The sequence below is a fragment of the Cupressus sempervirens genome, chromosome 1 (assembly GCF_028749045.1).
Source record: "Cupressus sempervirens isolate cs-2001-9-10 chromosome 1, ASM2874904v1, whole genome shotgun sequence".
NCBI classification, from domain to species: Eukaryota; Viridiplantae; Streptophyta; class Pinopsida; order Cupressales; family Cupressaceae; genus Cupressus; species Cupressus sempervirens.
This window is the reverse complement of record NC_143118.1, coordinates 880,521,434-880,538,004: the sequence shown is the minus strand read 5'-3', so window position 1 is coordinate 880,538,004 and position 16,571 is coordinate 880,521,434. Positions and strand designations below refer to the sequence as shown.

General features: G+C 36.1%; 1 pseudogene; it reads right to left on the bottom strand.

Annotated features, from left to right (window-relative positions):
* Positions 1–2,961: 2,961 nt before the first annotated feature.
* Positions 2,962–16,571, bottom strand: part of LOC149580641 (uncharacterized) — a 31,099-nt pseudogene continuing 17,489 nt past the window's right edge.

The window sequence follows — 16,571 nt, the reverse complement described above, 5'->3', positions numbered from 1 at the left end:
GCGAAGAAAGTTGTAGATGCATTAATTAAACCAGTGGGCACTAAGAAGTTTAGATGGTGTTCGGAGTCTATGGGCCTTTTGGCCTATAGTGGTTAGTTCCTATTATGTTCCTATTATGTTCCTATTGCTCTTACAAGGTGTTCGACAAGTGGGAGAATGTTAGGAATAAGGTGTCTCAACCTTGTATAATTATTGTTTTTATTATTATTTGTTTTGTAAATGTATTTTTGCAAATAATATGTAAATGTGAGTGTACATGTCTAGGTGGCATGTTGATCACTTACATGTGTCAGTATCCTGAAGTGTGTGAAGGAGATCATGGCTGAAATGGTTATGATGGATTCCTATTGTTGGCTCCTAATTTAACAATGTTTAAACAACCAAGTATGCAAGGCAAGAATGTGTCTATGGGTAGCTATCTCCAATAATGGACACACTTCATCAAGAACCTAGGCCAATATAAGGCTGTACTCCTTCTGCACTTCAGGCTCTACAAAACCTAGGCAGGTGAACCTCTTAAGATCTGACCATGTGACCAGTGCAATAAGCATAATCAGGATCTAGAATAGCAGATAAAATACCTAATTCTTCTATGCTTAACCAAGAGATCACAAGCATGAAATATCTAATAACATGACTCATGAAACTGGAAAGCTAAGTGCAAGTTATACTTTGAATACCTTTCAACATAAAATGAAAATGATTTAATAGATTGATGACAACAAGACCTAGGTATGAGCAACAAAATTTAATGATCTTATTTGTGATTAGTGCCTTATCTATTGGGTAATTAAATGAATTACAACCACACATCTCATTTAGATCTATGACATAATCCCTACATCAAGATCCCTGATCTATCTGTCACCTTGTGAATAGACATCTACATCAAAAATGAATCTCATACTCAGACAATCCTTTCATGAAATCTATAAACCCTATGATAGACACCAAGAAATTACATGGCTCTTTATTCCATCAGAAAGATATTTCAATCACATACATCACTAAATGAGATGCAACCTAATCTATGATCCTTGATCACAAACTAGAAAAGATTATAGATCCATAAACAAGAGACAAGACTCAAATTGAATTTGGAAACCTTTGCTGTATTTTATTCATTCTCCTTGAAAACAAATGCATGAAAGATGTGCAGAAACTAAATCGTAAATCATCTAATAGACTAGAACTATCTACATAAAACATGAAATGTTGTTTAATACAATAGAGAAATGTTGGGTGTGTGGCTTTCACAGCCTGAGCAGAGCTCTAAGAACTAGAAATTGAAAACCAACCAACAACCCTTTTAGAGAAGAAAGAAGAATAAATATGAGGAGGGAAATTCCTGGATTGAATTTGAAATTGACATGTGTCCCTTTGGAAATCCTTCCTAAGAAGATTAAAAACATCTCTCTAACTTCTCCTTCTAATTGAAAATCAAATATCATCATTTTTGCTCTCAAACGCACAAAGAATCTCAAATATTTTGATTTGGAAAGGTAACTAACTTCTGATGTCAAAATTTAACTCAAAGTGAAAGGTGAAAATCAGTTATAAGACCTCAAAGGCAAAATAAAATTTTCGGATTAGTTTTCCTCCATACCCAAGATACAACAAGCCTCCACATCTATCTTTTAACCACTCTTAATGATCAATGAAGAGTTTTCTATATTATGCTGCCAATACCCCAGATTCCACAAAATGACCTATAGCACAAATTGGTGAACACTTGTGTAGAATATGACTCTAGAAATGGAAAATTCAGCTCTTCTCGATTTTGTCGTTATCTAGCTATTTGAAAATGCTTAGAATCTCAATTTGAAAAACGCTCTTTTGGCTATAAAAGTTCAGGTCTGAAACTCAATTTGATTTTAAATTTCAAAAAATTTAAAATGCTTTAAAGGTAAAACTATATAAAAAGGCCCACTTTTGATTTTAAAAATTTTGATGTGCATCCAAAAATAATAATAAAATATTATTATTATTTTATTTTTTTATTTTTCCCTGGCCCTTTAAATATGGGGTCAACCTTTAGTTGACCAACTGCCACGTGGAAGTCTCCAATTGGTTTCTCGATCTACTTCATCCACCATGTCATCACATATGTGACCCACTACCACGCGTTGCCATTCTGTAATCCCACATTATTTATCTAGGGTGCAACTTAGAAATGCGAGATTGCAGGCATTGTCGATCTCTGCCGCATGGCGTTATCTTGTGCACCCACCTAAACTTGCATGTTCCCACCACATCATTGCACTCAAAGCCCATGTCGCCACATGTCAATTGCTCGCTTCCCCACATTTTTTAACTTCCTTGCACTTTTCTTTTGCGGGAATGCAGGCGCCATTCGATCGTGACACTTGTCATTATCTAGATGCCTTTGAGTGTGGATTCACCATGTCATCACTATTGTAGTTTTATTTAAAATTATGCTTTGAGAGCGGTGACATCACTTGCTCACCACAAAGCTGCTTCCTTTCAAAAGTGTGTGGCTTATTGACAATAATACATTGGAGTGCAATATTACTTAAATACCAAAAAATCCCTTTATGAGGGCGATGTGGGATATTGGCTTTTCAATGTCTTCAGTCCACGTCTGATCACGTTGCATGTTCTTTCTTTTTAATGCTAGCTCACATGGATCTTGCCTTGAAACTATGAGTCTTTCCTTTTTGTAAATTTGTCTTTTGGTCTTGAGACACTGCTTGAGAATGCGGCGCTGCTGCTAGATGCAAATGATCTTGGTCCATTTGATGAAGCGGTGTAGATCCTTCTTGGGTGGCAGCACTCCTCTGATTCCAAACTGCTTGGGTCACTTCTCAAGCAAAGGATTGACCAATTTGGCCACCTTTTTCATTATTTAGACTATGACTTTATCTTAATTTACTTCATCTCACAACTCAATGTCATTCAAAGGTAGTACTCTGATCACTCACTATAGAAAAATAATGAATATGCCAAAACTATTTTGTGCTCCAATTGATATAATCAAAACAACTCTTCACAAACAAGCCATGAGATAATCATGCTTAGCTCAGTATTGATAGTGGACAGGCTTGTAAGGTCCCTCAACGAGAACATTAATGTAAGCATCTTGATCGACAGAAAGCTTTGTAAGTCTGGCACCCAACTTGGGCAAATATAGTGCAACTACCTTCTCATCCAGATGCTTGGGCAAGATGTATACCTTCTTCTCATACTTGTCTATTTTCCTTTCATTCCAAAGCTTCAATTGCACAATTACCTAGTTTGTGAATGAGCAAGACATGACAAAACTTGGGTGTCTAGTGGCACAACCCAAGTTCATGAGATGATCCTCTGCAAGGATAATGATATCGTTATTTGTTTTAGGGAACACCCATCGGTCTGTCTGAGGCTTGATTGTTATCTTCTTAATGCTAGGGAAGGTTTTAAGACCATGCATGTCAATCTTGTTGTCAAAGTGACCAATGTTGTAAATAATGGCATTTTTCTTCATCTTCCTCATGTCATCCACCATAATAGTATCCTTGTTCCCTGTTTTTGTAACAAAGATATCTGCAGTGCTCACCACATCTTCTAGAGTGAGAATAGGGATACCTTCCATTAGGGCTTGTAGAGCACAAATTGGATCAATCTCTATGACAATGACTCTAGCTTCGATAGCCTTCATGGTTGTAGTACAACCCTTGCCAACATCTCCATATCCACACACAATAGCAACCTTGCTAGCAATCATCACATCAATCTGATAGCATTTAGTTGGGCCTTGAAACGAGACTGGCTAAAAAAAAAAAAAAATTCAAACAACTAATACTCTAAATTAACCCATTGACCATTTGATGCTGATTAGAATCAAGTTTGACCACTAAAAACCACTTTTAAAACTCATTTTTCAATGTTTAGTCAATTGTCAAATATGCGCCAGGAGGTCCATTGACTGACTTTGAAAACTAACCAAATCAACTGATCATGCCCTAAAATTGAGTCTTTGCTCTACATTCTTGTACCCTGTCGAATCTTGTTTCATGAAGAATTTGAGGTCAAAAGATATTGATAGTCAAAGTTGCCTTCTCAGATTTACCTGCAAGAAAACATGTCAGAAAACAAAAAACTAGGTTTGGAATCAGCTTGGAAAACTAGGCAAATGAGCACATGGGGAAATGAAAAATGGCATACTAGTTCTCTGTCATGAGGACATTATAGATCTATGATTTGGGCTCATGATGAATAACAAGACACAAATGGAAGATGCTCAAAGTAGGCCACTTAGATTTTGCAGATTGGAACAATGGCAAGATAGTGATTTTGGCAAATGGAATTGACCTGGAAGAGTATGCGAATGGATTTGTCAAGATTTGAAAATTGACACACTTAAAATATTTTCAAAGTGAAACACAGTGGTACAATTCATTAAACTTTACCTATCATGGAATTAAAGTTATAACATCTCGAACAGGGGTCCTGACAAATCTGAAAATGTTGATACCAGTGAAAAGATAGAAATTCCATTTGGAATCACGTTTGAAAATTGATCAAATGGATTTGTCAAGAGCTGAAACTTGAAAGAAAACAAGTCTCTGACATCTATAATGCAATGCAAAAGGAATTTTCTCATTTTTTTCAAGTGGTTAAAAGTTATAGCTTGTCAAACAGGGCTATGAATAAATTGGAAATGAATGGAAATAGTAACTGACCAACTTTGATAGATTCAAGACCTAGTCAAACTGATTCAAAATGACTCAAAATCTGAAACATAGGTTCTCAGGTATAGACACTAGATAATCCCAAAGTGGTAGGTCATGACACAATTCTAGGTTAAAGATATTCACTGGCAAACACAACCTCCTATCACTGTTTGACATTTGGGGTAAAGTGCAAATTAGACATTGGCTCAAAACAAGACTTCACCAAAGAGCTCCAAATATCAATTTATCATTACAAAATATGTGAACGGGCTAAATGAAGGGTGTTAGAAACATTAAACACCATTTATGCATTAACTCAATAGCTAGGTACATAGGCTTCACAAAGCATTTATAGGACTCAATTTTTCAATGGTGCTCAAAATTGACCATGCAATTTCGAGTGCCAACACCTATGACGTATAAGAGCTATTTAAGGAATGAGCTATGATAGGTGTAAGAGCATCTTATGACATGGGGCCTATTTGGGCACCCAAGAATGAGTGGTTGGTGTGTGTAAGAGAATATGCCAAAAATAGGTTGGTATGACTGATTCTCGTACACTTCTCTTATGACTGCTATTTTTGGTGGATTCTATGACAAGCTGTCATTGCCTATTCAAGGGATGGATGCCCTTTTCTTGGTATTGCATGTACATGTAGCATTGTGCATGGTTCTTGGTGGTTGAGCCATGAAAAATTCCCAACTCCTTTATGGGTATGTTGTTGGGTCTTAAGATGTTCATAAAAGTAGTATTGCATGTTGTAAATGCAAGAGAGAGGAAGAGGAGAGTGTGCAGGTATTGAGGTGTTGCTGGAGTCTTCGATTGTTGTTGTTGAACTTGCATTGCAAGTGTATTGTAACCTTCTGTTAAAGATAATGCATTGTGCAGGTTTTGAAGGGGTGGGGTTGTTTTACCAAAAGGTTTTCCCCACCGAAAAATCTTTGTGTTATGTGTTTCTTTCTCTGTCTATTTTCTTTATGCTTGCTTGGCTAAAATATTGTTGTTTACATGATATTGAATCTGTAAGTGAAAAGATTTTAATAGGATTTGCACCATACTTCTCTTAAGAGATTAGTGTAGGAAGTTATTTTTGCACCTAAGTTTCCTTACACTAACCTAGTTTCCATTCTCCAATGGAGATACAAAAACCCTAAGTTCTGAATGGAAACTATCATTTTGCAGATCAAGACTTACTGATAACTCATTGTTTGTAGGTTGGGTATTGTCAACAAGTCCAGTGGTGAAAATATAAGCATGGCACATGGGACAACTATATTTTGATTGCAAACACAACTCAATACAATGCACATGGAATGCATGGTTGCATGTAGGAAATAACTTTAGGGTTTCACTTCCCTAAAACTTATTCAAGAAAATTGCACAATCAACAAAACCATCCCATTCTTTGAAGTTGAACATTGGTATTGATTGAATCATAGAATCTTCAAGCCCATTTCTCTTAAGAACCCATGGTTTAGGATTTGGGCAGTCATAAAACCTAATATTTCCACGGAGGTAGCAATCTAGTCTCTCCCTTTTGACATAGTATTTGGTCAGAATGACATAGTAGGTGATTAGGAGAAAGGAAGTGGCCATAATGCCTAATATTGCTATTATTAGGATTGAGAAGTTTGGGTTTGATGATGAATGGGATGCATCAATTGGATGTGCAAAAGGCTCAATGGGTGAGCATGTAGGCCATTGTAGAGGGCACACACTTTTCCTACATCATATTTAGAATGGCTCATTTTCTTGTAAATCCTTCTCATCAATTTATGTCCTTCATATCTGATTAGACCAATACCAAATTCTTAAAGAAGCAAATAAAGAGGTCAATAAATTTTAGTTACATCAATGGCCACAAAGAAAATATGGCTTAACTAAACCTATTGTATAGTAAGGGTGTAAGAAAGGAATTGTCATGGCTACCAAGCAAGAAAGAAAAGTGAAATCATTTGAAAGTTAAATATTAAAGAAAACTAATGGAAATCTAATAGGAAAAGTGAGATGTTGAGGGGGTGGAGGGCAGGTGTGAATTGGGATCTATAAAACTTTTACCACTTCAAAAATAAATCACATTCAAACTTAATTGACTACACATCTCAACCTTTAACCTTTACTATGTAACATCATATATCAACATGTAATGTCAAATCTAGCATCTAATAACATGAATAACACACATAAACAATAAATCAACACATGAAACCATATGTCATAATGAAAAAACCCTCCAAGGTGAAGGGAAAATTGTGGTGGGGATGATACCCACAAATTCTTCACTATTGCAACAATAAAGTGTGTCTATTAGGACTACAAAGTTTAAGCAATTTTGATTATCTACCCTATGAGGGCTCTTCCCTTCTAAGAGCTTACAATATTGTTTAGTCTACCTTTATTAAAGGATTTTTACATCACACTAAAGTGAGAACTCTATTAGGAGATTTACAATAGGCCTATTAGGACCATTCTATTAAGAGATTCACCTCATACACTGGTTAGAATGTAATTAATACCATGATCCTTCGATTTGTATTTAATTTCTAATGAAAGATATTCTCCTTTTAAATTGTAATCACCTCATTATAATAGATGTTTAGTGGTAAAATGGAAGGACATTAATAGGATGTAGACTTCTACTTTATGTGGCACTGAGCCATTATAAATATAGATTAGTTAGGATCCAAAGGGAGATGGGTGCTAATAAAAAATATGGATTGTAAAGAGGACTGAAATACAAAAAAAATATTGACCCTTAATAGGCTCCAAAAATCATGAATCTGAACTATATTTGAATATCTGTACACACATATTGTAATGAAATGATGAAAGGAGAAAAACACATAAATCTTCCTGAAATCTGAGGTTGAAGGACTAGGTCAACTTGAGAAGACATCCTACATGGTCCGTGACTCCAAAACTAATGAATCAAGAAAGCTTGCAAATTGTAGGTTCAAGATTTGTAATTGTTTTCGCTCCCAACCTGTAAATCAACACAGTAAAGAAAGGTTTGGCCTTTTTTTTTTGGGGGGGGGGGGGTGGGGGGTGGGATTGTCTTGGTCAAGCCCTAGGTTCAGGAATTAAGCATAAATGAGAAATATAAATGTAAATTATTATAAAAAACAAGGTAAATGTTTGGATTCAGCTTGCCCATGTGTATGTAATGTATTGTAGGTCTTGAACTAGTAATGTAGGGTATCTCCACACTTTACAATAGATCTATCATCATTCCATCATAGTGCCATGGATATTAATATGTATCAATGAAAAAGAAGATGAATGCTTCAATGTAGATCTCCTCCCTTGATGAGCACTAATATGTTAGATCTTGAAGAGGAAATTCTTACAAAGGATTCGTCAATTCTAAATAGAAATCTCCTTATTTGAATGCTTGAATTCCTTGAATGCAAAAGGCATAAATCTTCACTATAAAGAAAGAGCTTGACTTACTTGAGAAATGATTGAGATGAGATATGAAAATGAATCCCCCAAACCTCCTTTTATACTATTTTATGTGGAGGAAAAAAGCTTAGGCTGATGGGGGAATATAATTAAATAATTGGAAAAATCAAGGACTTTTGGGCCCTTAACCCCACAATCACTAGGGACTAGGTTCACCTGGGTCAACCTAGCACTAGATTAGGTTGACCTAGGAGGACTAGATCAACCTAGGTCAACCTAGTTTAGGCTATGTCAACCTAGGTCAACCTAGTCTCAAAGGAGAGGTCAAACAAGCCATAGAAAGTGCCAAGAGAATCATGCTAGTCAACCAATCCAAGACGTGTAAAAGGAGAGAGTAGTTGGCCCTAGTAAGTTGTGTCATTCGAGTGTACTCTATATGGCATGTTTGAACATATCAAATGAATAGAGGGATCATGTACTCCCCCTGTTAAGATGGAAAAATAATTGCTTATTTTAACATCTTAAGGAAGTGATGAAGGAGGATAGAAAACTTGAAACATCAAGATAGTATCCACAAGAAACACCTAGTCCAAACCAAAGAGGTCACAACTCCTACAAGGTCATGGAAGGATAGAATGTAGAGACATCATGCAAGAAGTAAAAAATGCAATCCTTGAAAAAGAGGATACAATATTATGAGTCTCTAAGGCAAGTGATCTATCTACCATGTAAAACCTACTTGCTAATAATATAAAATTGGATGTGACATAATAAACTAATAACATTCACCAAAGGATTTATAATGGATCCAAGAGAAAGTGAAAAAGAAGAAGCTAATTCCCCTTTCCACCCACGTATAGGAACAAGAGAAAATAAAAAAACCTATTACATTGTACTCGCAAAGAAAACCATGTATGAAAATGAGCCCCTAGAAAGAAGGCCAACAATGTTACATGATGTGGAGAAGCATAATAGGGACTTAAATGTTAACCAAAGAAATTAGAGGAAAAAGAGAGCTTTCTATCATGATATATTTTAATAGCCCCATTATTAATGAGTTCTTGTATCTTAAAATGTAAAGCTTGAAAATTATTAGTAGATTGATCATGATAACATTGATACATGCAAAATGAAAGATTCATTAGTTTTTGACTATGCTTCTTTCTACATTTAGGCCTAAAAATCACCTTAGCATGAAGAAGTTTAGGTAAAAGAAGTTCTTGATTAGTAGGAGAAGATATTTTAGAGGATGTGGACAAAGAATTTGATACAATATTTTGTTGCACACATCCTAGATTATGACCGACAATGGTATTATAAAAGTTTGTATGCCCATCATTTCCTAAGGGTGTATGATTTTTACCAATTGACTTAATATGGTCATCATGAGTGGAAGTAGAAAAAAAGTTGATGAAAAGAGGAGCTGCATGATTTCTCATGAATGGAAAGTCGTTAACTCTATATTCTCCAATAAATTTTGGTGGGAAATCTAAAGATACCTAATAATCACCTAGAAGGGTACTTGTAGAAGGAAGATCATTATTAGATTGTTAATTTTGTTGTTCCTTGACATCTAGATAACTATTTGGTTTAGTGTCTACATGAAGAGTGTTGGTGTTTGAAAACACTAGAGGGTTTTCAATTATCCCACTGAGAAAATGACATATCTAGGAGCAACTAACTCCCATTTTCAACATGCCATTTCTAACAATAGGCCAACTATAAGGCTTGACCCTTATTCTACTTCAGGCTCTGCTAAACCTAGGTAGGTAGACCTCATATTCAATTGATATCGTACTAGTGTAAAAACATATCCTTGAATCTATTAAGTAGATGAAAACCCCTTATATCTCCTAATAACTCAAGCAATAACATAGACATATAGTAGCTAAATGCAAATCTATGAATCTCATAAGATGAGTGAGGGTTAATCCTTTAAGACTTTCAACATGAAAGGGAAAGAATGTTTGATTAATAAGGTTGAAATTAGCAAAACCTTAGATATGCAGCAGTAAGACCTAGTGATCCTATAAACTGATTAGTGGCTTAACCATTGGGCAAATCTATGAATAAAAAAAACACATATGGATATCTAAGACTTATTTTCATCTTTAGATATATGATCTATCCATTCACCTTGTAAATAGACATCCATGTTCAATCTAAATCTCATTCTTACATGATATCCTTCTCAATAAACTTGTAACCCTGTTGATTCCCTGAAGCATTTACATAACTCCTTGAGTCATAAGCAACAATAAAACAACATACATCCTTAAGGGACTGCAACTATGACCTAAGGTCTTTGTTCAAAGATCATAAAACATTGAAAAATTCATAAGATTGGAGACAAGAATCAAAATGAAACTAATGAAATTCCTCTACTCTTTATATTAATTTCCTTGAAACAATCCAAAAAAATGCATGAAATGAAAGCATGAAAACACCTAACAGATTTGAACTATCTGTATATTCCTTCCTACTACTATTCACATGAGAGAATTATGCTAAAAAAATGGTGTCACAGTTATGGGAACACATCAAAAATTGGAACCAAAACCTGGTATCATAGTAGTGAGTGGTTTTTTCTCCAAAAACTGGAACTTGTACAAAGAGAAAGAAAATGATAGATATAGGAAGAAGAAAATCCAGAATCTAATGAGGAAATGACAACTGTCCACTTAAAATTCCTTCCCAAGAAGATGAAAAAGCCTCTCTCTACCTTCTCTCTATAACTTGTGAATCAAATCCTATCATTTTTCCTCTACAAGGTAGAAATATCTTAGATATTTGATCCAACATCATAATTGATTTCTGATGCTAAAGTTGAACTCACGGTAAAAGTGAAAAATTAGTTGAATATGGCCTTCAGAGTGCAATATAATCTTTCCAGCTTATTTTTACCACATTCAAGCTCCAAAAAGTTGTCAAATCCACCTTGTAACAAACTCTAATGATTAATGATCAAATTTACCTCTTATGTTGCCAATACCCTAGGAAACAAAAATTGGCTTATAACATGAATTGGTGAAGACCTATGCATAAATTGACTTCATATTTGAAAAATTCAAGTTCTCCTAGTTCCGATGGTATATTGGAGCATCTATTTCAGTTAAATTCACCCCAGTTATGCCCTTCTGAAGTTCAGGTCCCATTCGTAGGTTTGTATAACATTTGTGCAATATTTAAAACCTCTTACATAGTTTCAACTATATTAAAAGTCTGAGATTTTAATTAAATGACCTACACGTGATTCTGAGAAAAAAGTTAAAATATTAAAATTGAAAATTTCCAAAATTTCCCACCATTCTCTATCTAGGTCAAACCTAGTTTGACCACTCTTGACATGTGGCACATTTTGATTAGTTCACACCTATACAGCTAGTGCCACATGGTATTACCTCATTCATCTTTATCATTTCCATGTCATCATGCGATCTGGATGCCACATCATACTCACTATGTCACTATACTAACGGGTGAGCAGCATCCTCTTAGCGACATATCAAGAACCCACCGATCTGCCACATGGCACTATCTGGTGCATCATTGAACCATTCTCACCACATTACTTCTTAGTTGCCACTTGGTGCTGCTTGATTTGTCTGAAGTGGGATCCATGACCATCTTTTGTCTCTCATTAGTTTCTTGAATTTTTCGACTAGTCACTATGTTCCTAGCTAGAATTTCTTGGATTTTCTGGCTAGCAACATAGTGACTAGCCAATTTTTTTGATGTTTTTGGTGCATTTGTTATTGCTGATGTCATCATCAATCTTGGACTACATGCTAGTTCAAAATTTTACTAGTCTCTGGCCAACCACGAGCCCACCTATGCAAGCTTTGGCTTTTCAAAAGCCTATGTCTAAAAGACAATAATCTAATTGAGCACTTTCATTTAAGGAGAACAAAAACTCGCATATCCCCAATGTGGGATAAAAAGTTTTAATTGTTTCTCATTCGCATGATGTGGACTACCTTCCTTCAGATCACTCAGGCTCTTCATCTTGTACCACCCAGCTACATCCTTTGTTGTACTCTATATCTTCTTGTCCCCATGCCCAACTTCTATTATCTCTTTCCACCACACTATCAATTCTTCATCACTCTCCACACTCCCATCATGGTTGTAATAAAGTGATAAGTAATCAGACACCCATGATTTCAATGCATCCCATATTTCAAGCCCATCCACTGCGTATGGATAATCTTTGATCACCAACTCCATTCCACCTATTTTTTGCCTCTAGCAATGCCCCTTCTTTTCAAATCACCTAGCAGACCTTACTCATTGAATTTTTAGTCGATGTATGCTTTGGAAGAGATTTCCATTATGAACTTGCCTAGTTTGAAATATCTCTCCATGATGCCATCTACATTAATCAGGCTTTCATGAGCTACATGATTGATGTCCATGGTGTTGCAAAAGTGAGGGGCAAGTAACTTATAAAGAGGGTGTAGTTTGCTCAGATTTCTATGAGTGGAAATGATGAAAGGCTCTACCACCACATGTGTTCTAAGCTACTAACTAACTAGCTAGTGATAACTGAAATCATTGAATCACACATGAACTTCGGCCAACTCCCACAGAATGTGCTAAGTCTTTCTATTTGATGCTAGAGTGGGTGGCTCCCTTATCTTACTGTGGCATTAAATCCTTTGTTTGGAGCTCTCTTTTTTCATTGATGCCTGCTCCCTGCCTGGTTGCTTTCTCTTTTGAGTGCGTGGGCTGCTCATGCCATGTCTGGGAGGCTTGTGAAATGAGTGAAGTGTTTCCTTTTTTAAAATGTGCAAGTTATCCCTTTAATTCCATCAACTCCCTTTGTATGCAAGGTTTTTTTTATTAACATGGGCTTTCACTATTTTCAATGCATGAATAGGGTGCTTTGTATATGCTAGCTTTTATGAAGGCTCCCCTGCAATGAAAATGGAGCTATTTCATCATGAACAAGTTTTATATCTTCTATGCATGGGCGTTGACCACTATTTTTAGTATGGTCATTTTCCTTTATGTACTGCTGCCTTTCTATTAATTATGTGGATGATTTTTTTAAATCTGCCATACAAGCTGCTTTCATTGCGTGAGCCTTTGTGCTTTGACTGGAAAATTATCTTGCAATGTTGTTACTTGTTTCTTCTCACCAAGCATACATTTTGCAAATGGTAGCTTTCTAACATGTTGGCTGCTCCATGAAAAATGTGTGTGGAACTTATTTTTAATTTTGGGCAGTTTGGACTTTGTGTTTTTTTTTTATGCATGGAGTTCCCCTTTGTTTGACTGCACCATCTCCCCACACGCCTTGGTAGCTTCAATTCCCCTACTGCTGGCCCTCTCCAAAATTGATATTCTTCTTTTACTTGTGTGACACAAATCTACTATTGAGTCTTAGTCTCATGTCACCTCTTCCTTTCTTTCTGGTGTAGGGGTACTCTGCCTTAGCATCTTTTTTTTAACATTGGAAGCTCCTATGTTTTAGCTCTTCCTTACCTCTTCAACTAGTGGCTTCTCCCCCTTTTACATGTGGTCTACCCTTCTCTAAAAACTTTTTTCCACACAATTTTTTTTATATTGTCAAAAAGCCCATCTAATCTAATATATATTAGACACAAATATCCACTTCTTATCACCAATGCACTTTAAATATATTTTAAAAGAAACTCCACATTTTAAGAACTTATCTTCAATGAAAACCCACACAAATTCATGAATTCTTGTTCATCTCAATTGGCCACGTAATAAGGAAGATAATTGATGTGTTATTTTTTAATATTTCCAACTGACCACCCTATGAAGAAATGATAAAATACTTGGGAGTTTCAACTGGTGTAGGTCACCCTTGTGTCAAGGGGTTATCAAAATAAAGTTCATTGCTTATTTGATCATTAAGATAGGTTTAGGTCATGTTTAGTCATTTTGGTCCAATTGTAAAGGTGTTAGGCTACTTGGTGTTTATAAACCAATGGATTTTTGCCTATAGGACCCTTAGGCTTAGGTTCATGCCAAGTGGCATCTAGGCCTTAGGTTTTGGCTCAATTACGTTCTAGGAATGTGGGCTAGGAATTAGTCAATAAGAGAACTTTTACTGCATAGTTTCTCAAACAAATACATTCTTGTTGCAAAAAAAAATGTTGTAATGCAACATTTGTCAACTTTGCAAAAGTTGTTCATTGTTGCAAAAATGGAAAAACTACAACAAGTCAGGTAGTTCAACTGATTCCTATGATCCAAGGTAGTTGGATCAGGCAGGAGGTCTTTAAATCCATCTATGAACCTGTCACAAGGTAGAGTTCCATCATTATCTATGGATTTGTTTTTTATATCAATAAAATTTCTCTATTTTTTCTCCATTTTTCTATTCAGACAATTGTTCTGTACCTATATAGATTGGCATGGATTTGAGAATTACATGAACAGATAGAGCTCTGAATTCCCTTTCGAATGCTTTATGTTTGAAGAAATTTGGTGTTGATTGAAGTGAGAAATCACTCTTTTCCTCTGACAGGGTCTAAACCCTCCTTCCTCCAAGGTTTCGAACAAATGGACTTTTTCTACCAAACTAACCAGCCAATCTGCTCAAAAATCTGGAATTGTATTGTATGATGAGTCCTTTTTATGTTTCTAAAAGGAGAGACTTGGGGGAAGCATTTTACCATGATTAAATCTATTCCCTAGGGCAAATAGTCGAGTTGTTTGGCCTAGAAATTGTCTAAAATGAACTAGCAGATTGAAATGTATGCAATGTCCCAATCAAACTGTTGGCGCTCAAAATTGTAGTCCGAATTTTGAAGCCTATAAATGGTTTGTGAAGCCTATGTACCTAGCTGTACCTTTGAACCCCATGAGGTGTTTTATGCTTCTAGAAACTTTCATTTAGTGTGTCTAAGTGTTCCATGAAGTTAAAGCATCATTTTGAACCATTCTGTGAAGTCTTGTTTTGAGTGCATTTCAAATTTGCAATTCTACTAAGTGTCAAATAGCGATCAGAAGCCCAGTTTGCATCTGAATATCTTTTACCCAGGACTGTTTCATGACTAGTCACTTTGGGGATGTTTAGTGTCCATAGCAAAGACCCTATGTTTCAATTTTCAAGTCATTTCAATTTTTTTTGACTAGGTTTTGCACCCCCCAAAGTTGGTCATTTACTGTTTTGTGCATTTGACTAGTTGTTCACAATTCTGGGAAACCCTGTTCGACCAATCATATCTTTGACCCAGTTGACCCAAATGAAAAAATTCTTTTTGCATTCTGTTCTAGGGGTAAGACACTTCATATGTTCCAATTTTGAGATCATGTAAAGTCCATTTGATCAGTTTGCTAAGATGATCAAAAACCCAGTTTGCATTGTTTTGTTACGGCTAAGGTATCCAGATCGATCCGCACCCCTATTCGGCATGTTATAATTTTGATCCTGTGATTGGCTAGCCTAAATGGATTGTACCATTGTGTTGTGTCCTAGAAATCCTTGAAGTATGCCAGTTCTTAAGTCATGACGAATCCATTTGCACACTTTTCCAAATCAATTCCATTCGCAAAAATGCTTTCTGTCAGCATGTCCAGTTTGCAAATTTCTGAGTAGCCCACTTTGACTGATCGCCATTTACGCCCTATTATTCTTCATGAGCCAAAATTGCATAGTCATACTCACCTTATGACAGAGTTTTAGCGCCCCAGTTTTCATCTCCCCATGTGCTCATTTGCCCAGTTTTCCAAGCTAAATCCAAACCTTGTTTGTTGTTTTTCTGACGTGTTTTGTTGCAGGTAAATCTGAGAAGGCAACTTTGACAACGAATATCTTTTGACCCTAAAATCGTCATGAGATGAGATTCGACATGCTACAAGTGTGCAGAACAGAGATTCAGTGTGCTAGTTTCCCGAGCCCGATCAGTTGATTTGGTCAGTTTTTTAAGGCCAGTCAATGGACCATCTGGCACTAATTTCACAGTTTGCAAAAAATTGGATGGCAACATTTATCTGCCAAGAAGGTAAAATTAGATGAAGGCATCTTTTCCACATAAAGATTTCTTGTCCCCATGGCATCAAGAAGGAAGGAGGTCTACATTGGAGCTTGAGAGTGTTTTTAATTTATAAATGTTTTTGCAAATTATGGTCAGCGATAAGAGGGCCACGGTTTTAACAAAGAAGCGACCATCCACACATCTATAGAGAGGCAGTGTCATGCACAGAGCAAGCCGTCCACATAGAGGAAGCTAGAAATTTAAAAATGAGCACCAGTCAAAAGGAGGGAGAAGTTTCCCTCATCCAAAGAGCTCCCACGCAGTCAAAGTTGAAGAGCTGCACATTGAGACAGGGGATGTGACTCAAGCAGCCATAATGAAAAATGAGTTTTCATAGAACCCGCAACACATAGAACAGACGCCAATAGTCAGAGACCCCAAGCATTGATAAAAGAGAGGCTTCAATAGTAAAATTGATCAACAAGCCTCACATGAGACCCAGGCAGTACCATGAGTGGGCCATAAGAAATATCATGTGAT